We start from the raw sequence: 21,662 nt of genomic DNA on the forward strand, positions 1-21,662 counted from the left end.
GTGAAGCCAGCGCGATACAAACCTGCAAATAAATAAATAAACATAGCATGAAGCATGCTGTACTTTCCATCCAGAGCTTTCATTAGCTTTTGTCTCTTTCAAGAGAACTAGCTCCAGATGCCAAACGTCTACAAAATTTCGGTCGCTCTACAGGTCTGTATGTGCACAGTGTAGGAGTCCACCAGAACCAGTATCTATGAGGTGGTGGGTCACCATGCGGAGGCTTTTGGACCTAATCAAGAACTGGATCCGCATTCTTGCATGTCCCACCATTATTAGCATTGTTGCAAAGATCAGATAATCCCAGCCTCTTGTCGAGAGGTTCTCGAATGAACAGTTCCAGGACAAAGGACCAATTGGCAAAGGTCCGAGAGGAGCAATGTCAAAGCTGCTTGAATCCTCAAATCTTGCTCTGATTTTGTTTTCCTTAGAGCTGTCAGCAACTCATTGATTGCGGCAAAATCATCCACTGTGAGCAATGAGGACAGTAAAGCCCAAAAAAGATGAAATCTCAAGAGCTGCACAAGTGTGTTCTCTGTACAATAAAGTCTGCCAGATCCAAGACCCCAAACAGTGGAATAAAATGTATCAGAAACAAGCTACCACAGAGAAACAGGAAACGTCCCTTCTACCTCCATGCACGTAATGCTAGCACAGCCACTGTAATTGCACACTCACCACACATCACGTATCTGGTCTGTCATGGATTGATAATTATGGTCAGTACTTTTGGTTCCAAGTCACCATGTGTGATGGTTCTATGGAGATGATTTTTCAAAAGATTGCTTGCGAATAGCTGCATACAAAAGGTCTTCTCAGTGCAACAGATTTGTATGAGCTCGGAGGGAGAATGGTCCCCTTCATGCCTCTGGATTGCCTGCGCTTCAGGTTTGAAGACCCCATAGCAAGATGTAGTGTTTTTGATCCCCATCTCAGCACACACAATAATTATGCATGTGTACCAAAGCCTTTCTATCATCTGGATTAAGAACCAAAGTGGGACTCTGTGCTATGGAAGGCACATCAACTGCACCCCTTTCTTAAGAGGGAGTACACGGTCATCTTTGTGGGCTATACTGGACTGACAGTGGTGGCAGAGAAATGATTATAATGCAGGACTGGCCTTTTTCCCGTTAATTGTCTTCGAGAGAAGCTTACCATTCCATATTTTAAATTGATCTGCCAGTCCCCTACGACCCGTTACTTGGCTGTTTTCATGTTGAAATGTTGCATGTGTGCAGATTGCAATATACGTGAAGAACATGTGTGGAGTATAACAAGTGCATGTGGTTACAGCCTCCATGGGTTCCATTTTGTGTCAGGAATACTTTGGTGGCACCTAGGATGAAGGCTCAGAGAGAGCCCAGGCGGATGTGTATTGTAGTCCCACCTTCACCACCTAGAACATTCTAAGTTTATTTTTTAGTGGGACAGACAAAGGAGTTTTGATGAAATTAGGAAAGGAGACCAAAGACCCCTTTGAAGCTAGGGTGCACCTCTCTCCCCTTCCTGGCCCACATTTGTTCTCTGGGAGAGGCTAACCCCCACAAGCTAACAAACATAAATGTGAGGCATTCTTACCTGCCTTTAGACACTTGATTTGGGTTGCTCCTGCAAGGAGACTACCAGCTCCCCACTGCCTCCCTGCTCAAACTAATCACAAAGACCATAATTGGACCAGTCTGCGTTGAAATCTGCAAGGTGCAGAACTGCCCAGACAGATGACAGAACTTAAATGCTGACATCCACAAGGACTGTCTGCAACTGGAGTCTAAAGATGACACAGAAACCGCTTGTCAGTATGCGACCTGCTTCAAGACAGTTTGGAGGCCCAGACCAGTCTACCCAGTTGAGGACAAAATCGACAAACACCTTTGCTGAGGGTGTCTGGGTATCCGTCAGAAGGAGAATTCCTATGAGCAACCTAGCACTGACAAGTGCTGTGTTGTAAATGAATTATATAGACACGACACTTTCCTTAAGTTACAGGATAGATTTATTAAGACACAGCAGAGCGCACACCTCACCATCTGACCAGACATCAACTGACCAGAGTGGAACTCTCAAACAGTACCAGGTAGAATGCACATGGGTATTCTGGGGGGCTAGGGAGGTGGGGACACGAAGGAAGGACTAATGACCACATGTGGCCATCTTGTGAGCAGCACAAGTATACTACACATCTTCCTCCCTTACCGGAACAAAGGAAATAAAGAAAAGAAACACACACACAAGGAAAGCTTAAAGTATGAGAGATAACAATAATCATAAAAACATGTAGGTCAGCGACCTCTTGGACTTTCAGGTCACGAAGACAAAGAAATGTTTAGAGAAAGTCAAAGAAGCGTTTCGGGGTCAAGGGAGAAGTGAGGAGCAAGAGCAACACGACTGATAGACCTCATCATCACCTACTCCCTTCTGACTGACAAAACAGAGCGAGACAGTCAATCTGACTTAGTCAACCGCTGCCTTCCGCTCCCAGTCATAGATAAGTTGCTGAACCAATGCCTCCATGCTATCACTTAGGAGTTTTAACTGCAGACACTATAGTCGTGTGTACACTTCTAGATCTTCAGGTGCAAAACTGCTTGTGCTGTTTGCAGTGGTCAGACGAGATAATCGCTGGTCCGGCAACCATCATTGTGTTTCGGGATTGTATTACTTGTGGGTCCCTTAGTACCGATTCTGGTTCTCCTCTGGTTCTGGACTATGTGTCACAGGTTTTTTTTTTTTCAAACACTCAATTAGCCCTCAAGTTTCTTCTCTTTACTTTCAACTGCAGGTTCCAAAATTTTCCTCAGGTTTGATGAAATTGAGGTCCTTTGTGTCTACTGAAGATGTTGGCTTATGTTGACATCAATCACTGTTGTTCCAAACATTAGTAACTTTTAGATAATATGGGCGGCACCAGTGTCCTCTGGACAAACATTTTCGATCACATCAGCGAGGCTGCAATGAATTCCGTATATTTGCAACCATCATTGCAAAAACTGTGTGATTGCCCGATGAACAAGCTTATACAGTTCCTTTATTTGCACATATCTAGTACTACGCGGTACACATCAAAATTCTCCTGTATTTTCCAGGTTTCGAGTAAGTTCCAAGTGGATGCATTGCACAGATTGCTCTTATATCTGTATTGGTTGGATAGAACTTGTCTGTTCTACACTTTGTAGAGAGTCTTAGTAATTTAGTAGCTGCAAAGAATGTCTTCACTAGAGGGCTCCTTCCTCTCCCATACTCGCACACTCTGGCCCCTTTGTTTCTGTTCTGTGGGTTCACCGACCCGGTTCAAGTTGCAGTTGTAGTCTCCATCATGGGCGCTCTGTACCAGTTCTGGTTGTGGGACCTTTGTCCTAGTTTTGGGCTCTTTGACCCGCTTCTGGGCTGGGAGACCTGGTTCTGGGCTCGCCGTACATTCCCTCTAAGCACTTGTTTGTCACAGATTGTAGCACTCTTCCTTGGACCCCCTTTGAACCTATGCTTAAAAACTGTCTCAAGGGTGTCGTCTTACTTTTAGCCTGCACTCCCTCTTTGTTTTAAGGGCTATGATGGGCTTCATGACATCCTCCTTTCTCTATGTTTGGTGCCAGAGATGTGCGTTCACGGATTATGACTCTTGGAATTTCTGTAAATCCCATGCAGTTATAAAGTTCAGTAAAAGGTTGCTCAAAGTTTTCAGTACAGAGATAATGATCAGGTGTCTATGGTCGTGCCTTATCTTGTGGAACAGAAGACCTTTCAGACCTCCCTGAGCTCTTGACTAGTAGGCAAACTCGAGCATTGTTGCGGGGATGAAAGCATCAAGTTAAAAAAAAATAATAATAATAACTGACCGTAGAGACATAGCTGTTTCTCGACACTATGCCATTAGACAAGTGTCCCCTCGTGGTCCTAGTTCTGGAACCTCGTTCTGGGACGACCTCAGACCTCTCCTGGTTCAGGGAACACCTTTGTCCCCTCTTGGTTCTGGGACAACCTTTGTCTGCTCCTTGTCACCTCTTGACCGACCTTTGTCCACTCCCTTTTCTGGGACGACCCTTGTCCGGGTTCTGAGAACCTCTCTGTCACGATTCTTTGTCATGGTGCTGGGACGTTTATCCTTGTTCTTCTGAGAACCTCTCTGTCACGATTCTCTGTAGTGGGAACCTCTCTCTGGGAACGTTGTACCCTCCTGGTTCTGGGACCTTTGTCACTTCTGCCCCTTCTTACGTCTCTGTCTAGGTAAAGGGCCAGCTTCCAGATGTGTGACGTTTGCCTCGGTTATTGATCCTGTGACCTGCTTCTGGGCTCGGTGTCAACCAATTGGACTCTTTGGCCTGCTTTTAGGCTTTCTGTGTTGAGCAGGTACTAGTTTTTGGACTTTTTTCCCTGTTCAGGGTCCTCTGACTAACTTCTGGGTTGCTGTCGCGGTTCTGGACTCCAGCTTCCAGATGTGGGACGTTTGCCTCTGTTATGGGTCCTGTGACCTGCTTCTGGACTCTTTGTCAACCAATTGGACTCTTTGGCCTGCTCTTAGGCTCTCTGTGTTGAGCAGGTACTAGTTGTTAGACTTTTGTCCCTGTTCAGGGTCCTCTGACCTGCTTCTGGGTCGCTGTTGCGGTTCTAGACTCTTTGTTCTAGTCTAAAGCTCTCTGCCACGGACCTGAGTTCTCTCACCCAGTTCCTGGCTAGGAAGGACTAATGAACACTTATGGCCATCTTGTGAGCAGCACAAGTATACTACATGCTGCCATGCAACAAAGATCTTTACCATCGGATGCAGTCTAAATAAGGAAAAGGCACTGAGCGAATTTGAGTTCAACAGGAGGAATGTCCCTGCTGTAAGTCACGATGGGCACCTGCTTGTTTGGGAGAAGATTTTTGAGACAGGGCCTGAGAAGACCCAACTGGCAAGACCTCTATGACGGCAAGCACTGTGTCCCCAAGTGCACTTCATCCGAGTGGGGCTGCTATGAATTACCTGACGTTGCAGTAACACATTGTGTACCAAAATACAGTCAGCGGGGTTAGAGTCAGGTTGTACTGTTTACACAAGGTGGGCCATACATTGCACACTGCCAGGAATCGGCCCACCCCCACTGACATCCACGCATTATGGAGCCGCTTGCAGAGGAAGACTTCCTAAAATATTCCAAAAAGAACTGAGAAGAAATGCAGCATTGAGCCTACAATGAGTGAAAACAATGTACTTAACTGGGGTGAAACCTGGAGTGTGACTAAGGGAAAGTGTAAACCCCACAAGATTCACTCCAGTAAGCCCCCTTATGATTCTCACCCTTTGAGCCATAGGCAAATCCCATTGCCTATAATGACTGCCCCCAAATCAAAATGGGTACTGGTTCCCCTTTGGTACTACATATTTAGTGGCCTATGTGTCTGATATACAGTATATTTTCCAGTGTGTGCATCACGAGAACAGAAAACATGTGAATAGCCATTTGGTAAACACTGCAACAGAGTATCAGCCAAGCAATATTAAATAATATCTAACATGGTTTGTCAGTTGAGCTATGCCTAAGGCACCAGTCGTCCTGACTTCTGGATAGCTCCCGCTGCGTTCTTCTCCTAGATTTTATCTTAAACTTTTAAAATCCATAACTTCGGTTCTAGAGATTGGATTTTTGTGGTTTTGGTTTCAAGTAATTTATTAAACTTCAATCTATTTGTTCTACATTGGTGTGGCATTTTTCATGTGTTGTGTTTTCACTTCATTTCTGTTGTGCTGCATAATACTTTACACATTGCCTCCATGTTCAGCCGGACAGCTTTTGTGCCGAGCTACCTGAAGGTTAAGCACAGGTTAGTGTGTCTTTGTGGTTCACCCCGACAAGGATTTTGGCTGTTGCATGAGAGTGGCTTGCTCACACCCTACCCCCCACCCCAATTTCTCACAAGGTGCACTGCCTTGGCTCCTGTACCTCAATCGGGATAACTGAAGGTAAGCAGCACTGGCAGACCAAATATGTGGCAATAAAGGGCAAACAAACTATGTGGAATATTGTGATATTTGGTAGCAGAATTATTTAGCCATTTTGTGATTTTAACTGACATCAATACCGCCTGAACAAAAGCTAAAACCCAGTAACAGAAAAGTGACCAGTTAACATCTGCAAAAGGTCTGAGACAGTATAGCATTACATTGTATTTTCTCTAACTTTTACGCTGGTGAGGTGGAAACTAATTTTGTATTAATGAAATCTGGAAATTATGCAGCAGGTTGTGGATTATGTGGCAAGTGCGGGGAATCCAAAATGATGTGGAAAATACTGTGGCCTCAGGTTTGTATAATTCCAGTGGCTCTGCCCATAATTTAATTTTGTGCAACACTTTTGCTCAGAAAATCAATTGACTCACCACAGTGTAAGTTATTACAACAGAACAGTAAAATTGCTTTCCTTTATGGGAACAGCACATGAAGCTAAGGTATTGTGAGCAGGCACCAGCTACTCCAAGGTCAAATAGCAGATGTCCAGAAAAAACAATCAGAGAAGTGACGTGAACTAGGCAATTAATGGATTTTCCTTCAGAGCACAGCAATTCTAAAGTTGAATGAAAACTATACACAATCCTTTGAGGCTATAAACAGTTCGATACACAGATGTAAAGACTGATTTACTGTGGTGACCAGTCATAAAACTGTGTCACTCATTCATTTAAATAGTTTATTTCGAGGAAAAGACCCCATAAAACAGCAATACCGCAGGTAAAAATGTACTCACACTAAAGACTATGGGGATACTTGTGCCTGATTGGAACACTCGAGATCCTATAAATTAGCGTTCAATGCCCAAGTTCGCGGTCTCAAGGACGCTGAATCACCAATACACCTAAGGCCGGCATCGGGGTAAAATAGGGGTACGTTGGAGCAGTGATCTCAAAAAGTTATTCTCCCTCTGCGCAAGAACCTGCAGCATTGCCCAGGCCCCAGATATCCATTCCTGTGTCCCTAATATTCCAAACGTTAGCACGGAGGCTTCATACAAGATTTGTACATAATGCTTCACCTACTGTGCTCCGACTTTGAGGTCATCTTCCAATGGGGTGGCGCTAACCAGCAGACTATTTAACCCTATATCAGAGAACGATCCAGGGTGTGCAAATGAGCTATGTCTGCTTTTAAGTAGGCAAGCAATGCGTATTGCATTGAAGCTACAAACGGTGCGAGAAATTAAGCAGTGGTCAAAAACCTCAAATGTTGTTTAAACACAATTCCGATCTGCAGAAAGGGTTCCTTAAAATATAAAAAAAAATTATACAAAAATAAAGGTACTAAGCAACACATACACTGGTTTTGCTGTTAAAAGGCTGACAGTCAGATAGTGCATCCTGCCAAGCGAGCAATGATACTAGTGCTGCAGACAGCATCAGAGCATTTAAAAATTCAAGTTTGGCTAAGACAAGGCGATGTTCCTGGAAATTGACCAGCATAAACAAGTAGCCGCCTGGTATCGTGTGTCAAGCCACAGGGCATCGTGTGTCAAGCCACAGGGCACAGCAAATTACTGTCTGGCACCCATCTGATGGCCAGAGAAGGGAAGATGTGATTTTATGTTACTTTGTTATCTCTCCCTGGCAACATGCACCCAGTAATTTTGATCTCCATATGTTCCATTGATCGAGGCATCCAGTGGAGAGAGCTATCGGATGGGTACTCCTTACTTGGGATATAGTCCCCTTCCATCATTAGAATTGAGATTTTCCCAGCCGTGTTGTCAGAAAGGCTGGATTGTATTAAAGATCTCCAAATTCTGAGGGAGAGTGTATGTGAGGGAGGGAGAGGGTATGTGAGGAAGGGAGGCGTTATCCTACATTCAGAGACTGCAGTCCATGGAAGTAGAGGGATGCAAAAGGACGATACTGATAAGCGGTCCGCAAAAAAAAAAAAAACTTTGAGGCCAGAGAAAAAACATGATGCAAGCCACAGCACAGAGGAGAACCTGTCGACGAAGTGAGGGAGGCTGAAAAGCCTCCAACGGCTGAGCATTGCTGCGAGCGCACATGCAGGAGCAGTATAAACAATGCAACAGCAGTAAAGTACATGGTAAATTAAGCATACAGTTGCGTAAACTATACACTAGTAAAGGAAATACGAACAAAGTACTTATCTTGACCGGGAGCAGCAAGGAAAGAGGAATTGTTGCCCTCAGTCAAGATAATTATTGGGCTAATCGACATGGCATTGGTTGGGCTATTATGAAGTCACTGTTGGTAGTTCTTTTAGCTTTTTTTTCTCAATAATGTAGTTACTTGGCTGCGGTTAATAAAAAGCAATTAAAGACAGTACGATATGAACCTCCTGTCTTGTAATAAAATCTCCCGAATATACGGCACTGTGACCTTGAGACAAATACCGTTCACTAGAGCAAGCACCTGGCAATCATTTTCCATTTGAACTTACGTGCTAATACTTGTGCCTTGCCATGCCTACAACGGGGCTACTAAATGACGATTTTAGGTTAAATTATGTATTTAACCTCCCTGGTTTGGTTTTCTATTTTTTTTCTCGAAGCTCTATGAAAACCATATTTTCTCTCTAGTAATTAGAGGCTGCTAGCCTAGTGTTACTCCGTCAAAAAGTGAGTAGACCTCTGGAGGTTCAATAACAACTCTTACCGAACAAAAAGCCACGTTTTTCGGAGTGCTTTGCTGTCTCAAATGGGCATACACCAAACTGGTAGGAGACTTCTAGAATGTTTTAGTGTTGCAAGTGCAACAGACTTCTGGACTGTAAAGGTTTTGGTGTTGCAACAAGCCCACATTTTCGATACTAGGGTTTTTGGGATAGCAAACACTCAATTGTACACACGCCTATGTCAATTTAATCAGGAGGTCTGCAAGTAAAATGCATACGAGGAGTAGATTATGAACATAAAAACAGTAAACCAAAACTATTGCCAGACTCTACATAACAGCAGGGCTCGAGTCGGGGTACCGCGCTTATTTTAGGGGGGGGGGGCGCCCTCCCCCCTGCCAAACAGCTGGACTTCACTCTTTGGCCTCTATGGGACGAGGAGATCGTCACCTGTCGTGACAGCACTTCCTGTTGTGACGTCACTTCTGGTGACAGCGTCTCCCCAACTTTGCTTTTTAGGACTTCTGCCCTGCATAACAGCCTAGAAAACATGTGTTAAACCTACATTCACAACTCTTAACAGTGGGCGTAATCCAAACTGGGCATTCGGCTAACCAACCTTTGAAGCCTAAATAATGGCAGGCACCGACAAGAGGCAGCTTTCACCAGTTTCACAAACAGAAGCTAGAGAGCCTACAAAGTACATTGAAAAGGGTCGATGGATCAGGGATGACATGATACGTGACAGGAGCTCCTGCAATGCCTATCTCCCCAGTGCCCGTGAAGTCTATTTAATATACACACACCCAGCTCAGGGCCCCATTCTGTAGTGCTCAGAACAGACTAAGCCCGAAACGTTGCGATGCCGCGGGCACCTTAGGATCCATGCGCATTAACTACCGTAATACCCACAAGAACACCCGGAGCCAGAGTGGGTGGGGGGCTGCAACAGCCTGCAAGTGACAAGCACTAGCTGACTCCGCCAGTCCTACTGTGCATGCCCGGAAAATGTGCAGCACCTGAAGGGCTCGCGTGGTTCCTCGGTGGACTCCTGCATGACTTATGTCCAAGAAGTGAGCTTCTTAAAAAGCATGTTCCCCTGTGTGCAAGAGCTCGTGGGCTCTTGTATTCGAAAATGGGAAGTCCACGCTCACCTGACAGCAGCTACCGGTACAGCACCCTCGATCTTCCTTTCTGCCTCAAAGTCACTTAGTCTGCACGAGCATCTGTCCTATCGGCAGTGTTAGCCTGTCTGCGGGGCGGGCCTCGTAGTCAGGTGACGTCCGTCACAAAGAGGCGGGATCAGAGGAGTCCCTGAAACCGGAAGACATGCGCGCTCTTACCCAATCCAGTCAGAGATCATCCAAAACGGTACACTTACCGTTTGCTAGGCTTATATTGCCAGTCAGCGTTATGGCCATCTTCGAGTCAGGCAAAACGTATATAAACTTCGGAAGAGCAGCGCTACTTTGTATTTTTTGTTGTACATGTTACGTTGTATTTGCTGGCGATCTGCAGACCACAAAAATGTGGAGCGTTTTATAACGACCAATACATTGTGGGAGGACAATTTAGTAAAGGAACATTACAAAATTAGTGCTGACCGTGAGAAACCATCACAATACTGCACAGGCAACTGTAGAAGACTCATTTCAGAGGAAACAGTTGAAATGTGACATAATTAGACCAAGATGAACACATTATGATAACGTTGATCTCACGCAATATAAAAAAAGACTGAATTTTATTTATTTATTTATTTATTTGTGCATTTTTATATAGCGCGGACTTTACCCGAAGGCGTTGTGGTGTCCTGGATTAGGGCCTAAACATACAAGACACAGGACACATGCGGTATGGTTGGTGGCGGTAAAATACCTGACCACGCCCGGAGCCCCGGGCTTTTTATTACATAACTTGCGTACGCACGTACACGCTAGGACCAAACCAACACCCCTTTACGCTCCAGGGGTAAAACCTTTAGAAACAGTGGGAGGGGGCGTGCGCGGCAGTGGTGCGCTCCAACTGCCCGCGACACTACATTCCTCCTTTACCTAGGGATGAAACAAAATGGCAGAAGCAAAAATGCGCACATGTCTCTGAAAGGTGGAGCAACGATCTCCACTGGCTGTAAGGCTCACCACAAATAGCTCGACAGTCTAAAGTGCAGTCTCTGAAATTCCCTGACAAAAACCCATGACATCAAACTTAAAATTTAACAGTCTTACTTCGGTCTCGGCGGGGTTCGTCGTCTAGATCAGTTCAACGCCAGCACTGGGCTACAAAGTCTCGGTACCTCTGGGAAGGCCTGGGGCAGGGACGTAGATTGTACCTCGATTGGCTGCGGCCTTCCGCTGTGGCTTGGGAAGGTTCTTCCGCTTCGCCGGTGTCAGCGCTGCTGGGGCTTTCCGCTGGCTCTGCTGGATCCCCTTTGCTCGGGGCGGTGTCCTCAGGCTGCCGGGCTGGGGTGCTTGTTTCGGGTGGTTCCACTGGCCTGTGTGGTGGGCTTCGGTGTCCGGGCTCTGGTTCTGGGTGGTTTGTGTGCCAGTCGTCCGGTTCCAGGTCTTCTCCTCTTCCACGTAGTCGTTTGAAGAAAGAAACATTTCTCGTGACTACTTCTCCACTCTTTACGGCGGTGACCATCGTTCCTTGTACTTCGGTGACTCTCCAGGGGTCCAGTTCGAAAGGCAGGCGGAATTTCCCGCCAGGATGGCGGTCTTTCACTAAAACTGCGTCACCCACTTGAATGGGGCTGTCTGCGGCCCTTCGCCTCCGGGATGCTTCTTGGTTGTTTTTTAAGCGTTGTTCCATGGACCGATTGCTGGGAGTTGGAGCCGTCTCCCACTTGGGATGGTGCGGGAGGGTGTCCACCACGGCTCGTTGAAAGACAGGCGGTTTGGGGCGACTCCGGTGGTGCAGTGTGGAGTCTGGCGATATTCACGTAGGAATTGGTAGATCGCTAGCTCTAGGCAGTTGCCGTCGGCGACGGCGATTTGGATGACCTTGTTTAAAGTTCTCATCAACCTTTCGACTTCCCCGTTCGCCTGTGGCCACCTTGGTGTAATCCGTTTGTGTTTAATGCTGTGGCTCTGCAGGTATTCTGTGAACTCGCTGCCATTGAACGGGGGTGCATTGTCTGTGCGGACTTCTTTCATGATCCCGTGTGTCGCGATGATCTTCTCGAATTTTGGGATCACCTCCGCGGCTGCAGTCGATGCCACAATTTCCACTTCGGGGTAGCGGGAGAAGTCGTCTACCACGACTAGCATGTGCTTGCCCCCTGGGAGGCTTCCAAAGTCTGCGCTTACTCGGGTCCACGGGGAGGTTGGCCCCTCCTCGGTGATGACCGGTGCCGGGGAATTTGGCATGCTGGTGGCTAGGCACACAGGACAGCTGTGGACGACCTCCTCGACGGCCTTGTCGAGTCCTGGGAACCACAGTTTACTTCGGAGTCTGCTTTTTGACTTGACGATCCCTTGGTGTGATCCATGTGCCAACCGGGCGGCTTGCTGGGTGAGGCTGCTGGGCAACACGAGGCGTGGGCCTCTCAGGAGACATCCTTCGGTAGACACTGATAGTTCGTCCTTGACTTGATATAAGGCCTTGAGGACCGCTTGGGCGGCTTGGGTTCGGAAGGACGCCTGACTTTGCAGAGCCTTCCAGTCGCCGGACTTCAGGGCTTGGATCGCGATCTGGAGGCAGTCGTCGTCTTCGGTGGCCCTCGCTACCTCTTCCAGGGACATGGGGCGTGGTCTCGACCGCTCGACAACGAGCCTGACGTACTCTTCGGTGGCGGCCGCTTCCGCCGCTTCTGCGTCTGTGACCGGACGGGCGTGTCTCGAAAGATAGTCCGCTGGGTTTCGGGTGCCCGGCCGGTATTCCACTGTGAACCGGAACTCCTGCAGCTGAAGTATCCACTTCTCGATTCTTGGTGGTGGTCGAGACGATGATCCTTGGAAGAGAGGCACCAGGGGCTTGTGATCAGTGATCACGGAAAAAGGGTGTCCATAAAGGTAGATATGGAAGTGGCGGCACCCCCATAAGATGGCGATAGCCTCTCGTTCAATTTGTGAGTAGCGCTGTTCGGTGGGGGTCAGCGTGCGGCTGGCATACCCTACCGGGGCCCACTCCCCGCATGGTTGACGCTGCGACAGTACTGCTCCAAGACCGGTGGGGCTGGCATCCACTATCAGTTGGGACTCGTGTTGTGGATCGAAATAGGCTAGTGTCGTGTCTGCTGACAGGGCCGCTTTGGTGTTGACGAACGACTCTTGCTGTTCCGGGCCCCACCTCCAGGTGGTATTAGACTTGGTGAGGTCGCGGAGGGGCCCTGTGAGATCGGAGAGGTTCTTGATGAAACGTCCGCAGTAGGTCACCATGCCTAGAAAGCTGCGGACGGCTGTTACTGACGAGGGGGCTGGAGCATTGTGTATGTCTTTAACTTTCTCGGGGTCAGGGCCCACTCCTTGGTCGGAGAACCTGTATCCAAAGAAGCTGATATCTCTGCGCAGGAACTCGCACTTGTCCTTGTGTAGTGTTAGTCCCTTCTCTTGTAGCCTGCTGAACACCGCTTGGACTCTACGGATGTGCTCTTCCAGGGTGGGGGCGTGTACAAGGATATCGTCACTCACGTTGAGCACGCCGTCTAGGCCTTGAAGGACGTTGTGTACGATATTTTGAAAGACTTCTGCTGCACTTGACATGCCGAAGTTTAGCCTGGTATATCTCCACAGGCCTGCATGGGTGGAGAAAGTTGTGATAGCGCGCGAGTCCGGGTGGAGAGGGATCTGATGGCACCCTGACCGCAGGTCCATTTTGGAGAACCACTTGGACCCTGCGAGCTCCCCGATGATGTCATCAATGGTCGGTGTCAGATGGCGTTCCCTTTTGATGGCTAGGTTGGGGATGCGCATATCAACGCATATTCTCACTGCGTCGGGTTGCTTCGGCTTCTTGCCCACTACTATGGGTGATACCCATGGTGTGGGTCCTGTGACCCGTTCAATGATGCCTGCTCGTTCTAACATTTTTAGCTCGGCTTCGACCTTGGGCCGGAGGTGGAAAGCGATTCGCCTGTGCCGAAGGGCCACTGGAGCGACCGACCGGTCGATGTGGAGCCGGACAGGGGGTCCGCGTAGGCACCCGATGCCCTCGAACAGCGAGGAATGTTCTGCCACTAGATGGTCTAGTCCTTGGGCTTGCACCGTTAGGGCAAAATGTATGAGTCCCAGCTCCCTTGCGGTCCTGCAGCCAAGAAGGAATCCCGACCCCTCTTGGGACACGTAGATCTTCGTTTCTAGACGGGTCGAGTCGTGGGACACTGTTGTCCGGAACACTCCGCACAGGCGCAGGGGGCGCCGGGTTCCGTAGGCGAACACTTGCACTCTGGTGGGGTGGAGTGTGGGGGCATCCTCGAGGCTGTGGTACACGCTGGCGGCCATGAGGTTTATCGTGGCACCTGTGTCGATGAGGGCCTGGATCGCCTGGCCCTGTACATGGACGGAGCACATGGGCTCGGTCGAAGACGCGGCTGCCAAGGTGTTGAGCATGTGCACCACGTGGACGGATGCTGCGTCATCACCGTCGTCGTCCATGTCGCTGCTAGTCGACGTGTCTTGCTGCGGCGCCACCTGTCTCACTCTCCTGGGTGGGCCACTCTGTTTTTTCCTTTGGGACGTTAGACAGACGCTTGCAAAATGGTTTGCTTTTCCACACGCGCTGCAGATTTTGCCTTGTGCCGGGCAGGCGCCCTTGTGGGGGGTGGGGCCTCCGCACCAGATGCAGGACTGGTCTTGGGTGGATTGTCCTTGTTTCGTGCGCCCTTTTCTGGGTGTTCTCGCCTTTTTGTCTGTCGGGTGAGACTTGATGGCCCACACGGGCTCTGTCTTGACCGGGACCGGTGATTTCGGCTCCATATGGGCGGCACGGGCCTTCAAGAGTTCTTTGGACCGCCCTAGAGCCAGGATGTCGCGCATGGACATGGCGTCAGTTTCGAGAACTCTCTCTCGTAGCTTAAGCGAGGCGCACCCTTGAATGAATTGGGCGCGAATTTCATCTTCCGCATCGGGGAGGGTGCAAGTGCTGGCTAACTTCTTGAGCCGCGCGTAGAAAAAGTCGACGGATTCTTCCGGGAGTTGGCGCGCCTGGCGCAACAGGAAACGTTCATAGTCAGCACTGGCAAACGGCTCAAAGTACCTGGTGATGGCATCGCGGAGGGTGGCATAGGTGTGTGGTGGGTCACCTTCCGTGATGTCTTTGGAGATGTCGTGGATGGCCTCACCGCCTAGATGTAACAGCATGGCGCGGCGTCGCCCCACCGCAATGTCAGCTGCAATGAAGTAGTTCTCCAGCCGCTCTACCCATTTTTTCCAACGGGTAGCCTGGGATGGGGGAGGGCCAGAGACCTCAAACGGCTCGAGGTGCGGCACGGTGGCCATGAGGGTCGAGACGCCGCCGACCGGGAGGCAGGAGGCAGGCCGTGGGCTTCACGGGGGCACCGGGAGGCGGTGCGAAGCAGGCCTGGCAGGCCGTCGGTGCTCAGGAACGCTGGGCAGAGCGCCGCGAATGGGACGCGGCGTTGTGGCGTAGCAGAGCACGAGGGGAGGTGGGACGTTGACCACCTCGTCGCCAATGTGGTGTCCTGGATTAGGGCCTGAACATACAAGACACAGGACACATGCGGTATGGTTGGTGGCGGCAAACTACCTGACCACGCCCGGAGCCCCGGGCTTTTTATTACATAACTTGCGTACGCACGTACACGCTAGGACCAAACCAACACCCCTTTACGCTCCAGGGGTAAAACCTTTAGAAACAGTGGGAGGGGGCGTGCGCGGCAGTGGTGCGCTCCAACTGCCCGCGACACTACAGGCGTCAGAGCGCTTCACATTAGGAACAGAAATGAAACATAATGAGAAACATTACAAAAGAGCAGATTACAAAACCATACGTTACTTACATAAGGTAATAGTGACAATTGTGAGCAAACAAAATACATGAGGTAGTAAAAATTGTGAGCAACCAAAAATACATGAGGTAGTATTTATTTATTTATTTATTTATTTATTTATTTATGCATTTTTATATAGCGCGGACTTTACCCGAAGGTGTCAGAGCGCTTCACAAAAGGAACAGAAATGAAAAATAATGAGAAACATTACAAAAGAACAGATTACAAAAGCATACGTTACGCTACATAAGGTAATAGTGACAATTGTGAGCAAACAAAATACATGAGGTAGTAAAAATTGTGCGCAACCAAAAATACATGAGGTAGTAAAGGTAAAAGTGACAATTGTGAGCAAACAGAATACATGAGGTAGTAAAAATTGTGAGCAACCAAAAATACATGAGGTAGTAAAAAGTGCACAAGAGGAAAAGTGACAAGCGTGCAGGTATAATACTGCAATAGGTGCTGTACATTCAGGCACAAGAACGAGCGTTATGAAGGCAATGGTGGCACTTGTGCAAGTATCAAGGTAAAAACATGTGAGAGGTAGCAAACCGTGAGTTACAGGGGCAAAGTGGTGCATGCACGTAACAAAAGGGCACCAAACACAAGTACATGGAAAATACTGCAAAAAGGCAGACACTCCAACCCCAGTAATACACTGGGAAGGCACTTCCATGGTCATGGAAAATAGAAAATATCAGTAGTGGGAAGTCTTCCTCCAAATAACAAGAGGAAGTGAATTACTTTTGGAGGTGTCTCTGGAGGAGGAGAACTTTGAGGTCCCTTTTGAAGGCCTGGGAGGAGGCAGTGGTCCGGAGCTGGGGCGGAAGGGAGTTCCAGATTCTCACTGCGTTGCCTGAAAAGGATTGGGCCATTGTTCTCTCCTTCTTGAAAGTGGGAGGTTCAAGAAGTAGATTTTCCGCATTGCGTGAAGGTCTAGAGCCTCCAGAGAGTTTCAGTTTATTCGCCAGGTAGCGAGGAGAGGAGGAGTGCAAGGCTTTGTGGGTGATGCAAGCGGTCTTGTAGCTAGCTCTAGCCTCGAGGGGAAGCCAAAGGAGGGTGGATAACATCGGTGTGATGTGATCGCTTCTTTTGGCCCCATAAATGAAGCGAGCTGCTGAATGGAAAACAGACTTAAGTGGGGACAGGTGAGATTTGGGGAGGCCAGTAAGAAGAGAATTGCAGTAGTCTAGTCTGGAGAGGACCAGCGATTGCACCAGGGTTATAAGGTCCTGCTCCGGGAAGAAGCGTCGGATTCCCCAAAGGAGGCGCAGTTGGTAACGAGCAGATTTTGCAATAGAGTTGATGTGGGGAGTTAGCTTGAGTTTTTTGTCTAGAATGACTCCAAGGGATTTAGCGCTGTCGACAATGATGGGTTTATTGTTTAGTAGATTCATCTGATCCATCTATGATTGAACCGGGGGGGGAGAGAGTGAGGAGGAGAAGAGGAGGAATTCAGTTTTGGAGGGATTCAGAATCAGTTGATGAGTTGACATCCAGTTTTGGATGGAGTCCAGAGTAGAGCTTAGGATAGAGAGATCATGAGTGGAGGCAACCTTGAGGTAGAGTTGAGTGTCGTCAGCATAGAGATGATAGTGAATCCCGGTTTTGCTTAGGAGGTTTCCCAGTGGTTCTAAGTATAGATTGAACAATGTGGGTGCACGTATAGAGCCTTGAGGAACCCCCTGACCTACCGCCACAGGAGAAGAAAGACTGTTTGCTATTTTGATCATTTGGGATCTGTCAGAGAGGAAGGATGCAAACCATTTAAGCACAGTGCCCTCCATGCCCATTCTCTGTTGAAGGATATTGAGGAGGGTGTTGTGATTGACAGTGTCAAAGGCTGCGGAAAGGTCAAGGAGAATTAGAAGACAGGACCCCCCCGAATCGAGAATCCTCAACGCATCATCGACCACTTGCAGTAGGGCTGTTTCAGTGCTGCAGTTTTGGATGAAGCCGGACTGACAATTGTCAAGAAGATAATTGTCCTTGATATGACGAGAGAGTTGTTTTGCTACACAAAGTAGTAAAGGTAAAAGTGACAATTGTGAGCAAACAAAATACTTGAGGTAGTAAAAATTGTGAGCAACCAAAAATACATGAGGTAGTAAAGGTAATAGTGATAATTGTGAGCAAACAAAATACTTGAGGTAGTAAAAATTGTGAGCAACCAAAAATACATGAGGTAGTCAAAAGTGCACAAGAGGAAAAGTGACAAGTGTGTAGTTATAAGAGAAAACAGAGTATAATTTGAGGTATAATACTGCAATAAGTGCTAGGCACAAGAACAAGCGTTACGTAGGCAAGGTGGCACTTGTGCAAGTATCAAAGGTAATGAAGGCATGCACAACTAATCTGCACAGTGCAGCTAAGACTAAAGTCCACAGATGCACCGTAAAGAAAATATGCGTTTCAAAACCCGATCTTGAACAATAAAAACGTTTTGAGCATTCACAATATGAATTTTCAATTCAGTTAAGGAAACAGAGGCGAGGATTATGCCTCTCTTTCTTTACTTTATTTTTTTCTGCAGCCAATCAAAATGTAACATTGAAACCACTACATTTCGCATGAATACCAAGTCACATGTACCAATCATAGAGCCCATAGTAGTATATAACCCCAAAACGCCATCTTGTGTCCTCTTAATTTGTCCATCACTCCGGAATCCTACAATGAAGGATCCATACGAACTTGAAGAAAAAAACCAGGGCCCAACAAGAGACCAACTTGAAGACCCTCGCTCCAGGGCATCGACGACCTCCATTGAAGACGAAAACATCTGTCGGAGACAAGAACCAGAGAAAGAAAATCTCCAACAGTGCATAACATCGACCCAAAAAAGTGGTCACTTGACCTCGTTTCCTGTGAGGAAAAAAAATACTGAAGCTGTAATCACTGGCCATACTATCAAAATTCCTTACCGGATACTAAGAACAGGATGGGCATTCATTACTAAACAATCAGAAAATGTAAGCAGTACAAGTACATATGCATACAAAGCTTAGGGTGGGATAATCCTCGCCTCTATTTTCAAAGCTGAGCCACCACCACTTAGGCAACATCCTCAATAGGCTTGTAATGCAAGGCTTTGAAAGTGGAATTGGACGACCAGTCCGCAGCTTTCAGGATTTGATCCAATCTGGATCCCAGGGAAATAGACTTTGAGGCCATCGCCCCCTAGCTGAATGTGCTTCAAAAATAGAAGTATCAATACCAGCCTCTAACAACAGCCAACGCATCCACCTGGCTATGGTGGCAGCTGTCACATGTCTGAAGGGGTTTTATAATGCAATCAGCAATTGACCACCCCCATATCAGAACGGAGCTCACTGGTACACACCTCATAAGCCTTCAAACATTGTACAGCACAAAGCTTACTATTACCAGGGAACGCTGGTTAGGAAACAGACCTACACTTTGTCTTCCTTATCCTGATGACAGCAAAGGAAACACCTTCTGGAAAGAACACTCTACCGGAGGGATCTAGCACCCAAACGTCAGAGACTCTTTTTCAGGAAATTAAGCATAAGAGCATCGCCAATTTGGCTGAAAGCTGCTTGCGCGATAAATATTTGTTGTCCGGCCAACTCTCTAAAAAACATTAGAACAATATTGATGTCCCACAGAACTGAATAGTTCGGTTGGGGAGGCTTGGGCATTGGAATACCACATAAAAGCTTGCACACAATAGGCTGTTCACCAATGGGCTCACCATCCAAAGGTAGATGACCTGCAGAAATTGCAGACCGTAGATTGTTACCTGACTGATAGGCAATACCAGCAGATGCCAAAGAAGACAAAAACTTCATGACTAAACAACAAATCTGCTAGAATGGGATCTGCAACTCATTCACTGCACCAACCACACCAGGGTTGCCATGCTGAGGCGTAGCGTTTATGTGTTACAACAAACAAATGATGGACGGAATGCTGACAATGCAAACATTCTCCCCCAGTCAAAAGATCTGGGTTAAATCCATTATTCTTTTGCCCACTACGCCACCCCTGTTTGGACCCAGCCATATGCAAATTATTCTTGACCCAGTGACTAAAAGGAGCAGTCCAGACCGAACTGCCAGGCCAGGTCCTCCCTGGACAGGAAACAAGCAACCTGGGACCGGTTTCAGGGTATGTCACCCTTCTTCAGGCAGGCTAGCTTGAATCCAGTGGCACAGTGAGCAGGGGACCAACGTCTGCATACCCATCCCACTTAGGGCGAAAAGTGTTACAACAAACAAATGATGGACGGAATGCTGACAATGCAAACATTCTCCCCCAGTCAAATGGTCTGGGTTAAATCCATTGTTCTTCTGCCCACCTCACCATTTATGTGTGCCAACTACTCCATTTATGTGTACGTTTATGTGTGTGTTTTTGTGTGTGCCAGCGGACCATGCCTGTCCAATGAAGGCCGCAGTGTCCTGCAAAACGCCTGGGAGACTCCACCTCTCCTGTAAACCTTCTATGCCAACAGAGAGAGGTGTCCCAAGAGAATCAGAGGCTGTGGCTGCCCCACTGGGTCCAGCAACAGGTTCCAACTGAAAGGAATGAAGAACGGGCAAGCTCATGAAAATTCAAGGACTACTGGAAACCATACCTGGGTTTCCAAAACAGAGTCACTAGAACCATCTACAGTCTCCGATGCCTCGCCTGGGAAATAACTCTGGGAATCATCATAAACAGAGAAAACACGTAACTCAGACTGGGAGAGCAGTCCTGAAAGAAGACATCTGTGACCTGCGCTTGCAGATCTGGGCACAATTGAAAAAGGACAGAAGTTGCTGGTTGAGGCGAGAGGCGAACAAGTCCTTCAAGCATGGGCCTCACCTGCGTTGAATTGCATGAAAGATCTTCGGGTGTAGTCTCCAGTTGCTGAAATCCTGTAGATGACAGGGGTGCCAATCCGCAACTGAATTGCGCTGGCACAGGAGATACACCGCCACGGATGTATGACAATACAACGCGGTATAAAACACTGCAGACCATCACAACGCAGGTTTTACATGCAAGTCGTTACCACGACTTGCGCTGTAGGGTGCTGGACTTAGGAATAGTAAAATGTACTATTCCAACACCAGCTTACGTACAGTAAGGAAGGTGCTGGAATAGTAAATCTACTATTTCCTAGCCTAGAGCGCCCTCCAGCGCAAGTTGTGGTAACGACTTGCGTTGTGAAACCCGTGTTTTAATGGCACTGCGTTGTCATTACCGCATTGTAAAGGATGTTCCCCCACCGCCACCACCAGCAAGCAATGTTGAAGGCAAATGTGCCAAAAGTTTTTGGCTATCTCAGCCAGAAGGCAACATTTGGTCCCGCCCAATTTGTTCACACACCAAACCATGGAGATGTTGTCCATCTGCAAGAAGGATGCAGCAGTCTGTCTTGTTCAGAGAGAGGCTCCGAATTCGATAAGACCCTGCAAGATGCTCCAAGCAATTGAAATGAAGGGACAGTTCCAACTTGGACCAATGGCCTCCAGTGGAGATCGTGCCACATCTCGCCCCCCAGCCCCACCAGGTAACGTTCGATTCTGTAATCATCTCCGGAATTGAGTCAATGATCTCTCTGTCGTTCCAGGCCTCCATGTGATCCAGCCACCATGACATTTCTGTCCTGGCTTTCTCTGACAAATCCACTTGTTCCGTGTAAGTGAGACCCTAAGTTGTTGGATCTTGAGCTGCTGAAGGGCCCTGTAGTGGAGAGGACTCAGGAAAATGGCTTGAATCAAAAAATATAGAAGCCATAAAAACGGAGCTATCAACCTTATGGAAACAGTCTATGTTAGAAATGTGGCTATGGTTGGCAAGGGTTTGCACCTTTGTACAGTAAGGACCCTTCTTCCTAGTCAGGGTAAGGGGGATACACTTCTAAAATAACCCCTGCTAACCCCCTTCGTAGCTTGCCACGAGCAGACAGGCTTATCTCAGAGGCAGTGTGTAAAGCATTTGTGCATGCATAGAGTAACACAGTAAAAATACTACAAATGCACACCACACCAGTTTAGAAAAATAAGTAATCTTTATCTAAACTTAACAAGACCAAATACAACTAAAATCCAACATATTATACTGTAAAAATAGTTACTGTTCCAAATAACCTTTAAATTGCAGGAAAAGCTTGAAAATACAGTT

The 21,662-nt window shown here is 47.7% G+C and overlaps 1 protein-coding gene across 1 annotated transcript in view; it reads right to left on the reverse strand.

The window, feature by feature from the left end:
• Positions 1–9,857, reverse strand: part of TMEM14C (transmembrane protein 14C) — a 58,352-nt gene extending 48,495 nt beyond the window's left edge. Inside the window, exon 1 of the mRNA XM_086966846.1 lies at positions 9,730–9,857. The gene's annotated coding sequence lies outside the window, so the exon portion shown is untranslated. The remainder of the gene's footprint in view (positions 1–9,729) is intronic.
• Between the last annotated feature and the right edge of the window lie 11,805 nt (positions 9,858–21,662).

The sequence above is a fragment of the Lissotriton vulgaris genome, chromosome 4_1 (genome assembly GCF_964263255.1).
Source record: "Lissotriton vulgaris chromosome 4_1, aLisVul1.2, whole genome shotgun sequence".
NCBI classification, from domain to species: Eukaryota; Metazoa; Chordata; class Amphibia; order Caudata; family Salamandridae; genus Lissotriton; species Lissotriton vulgaris.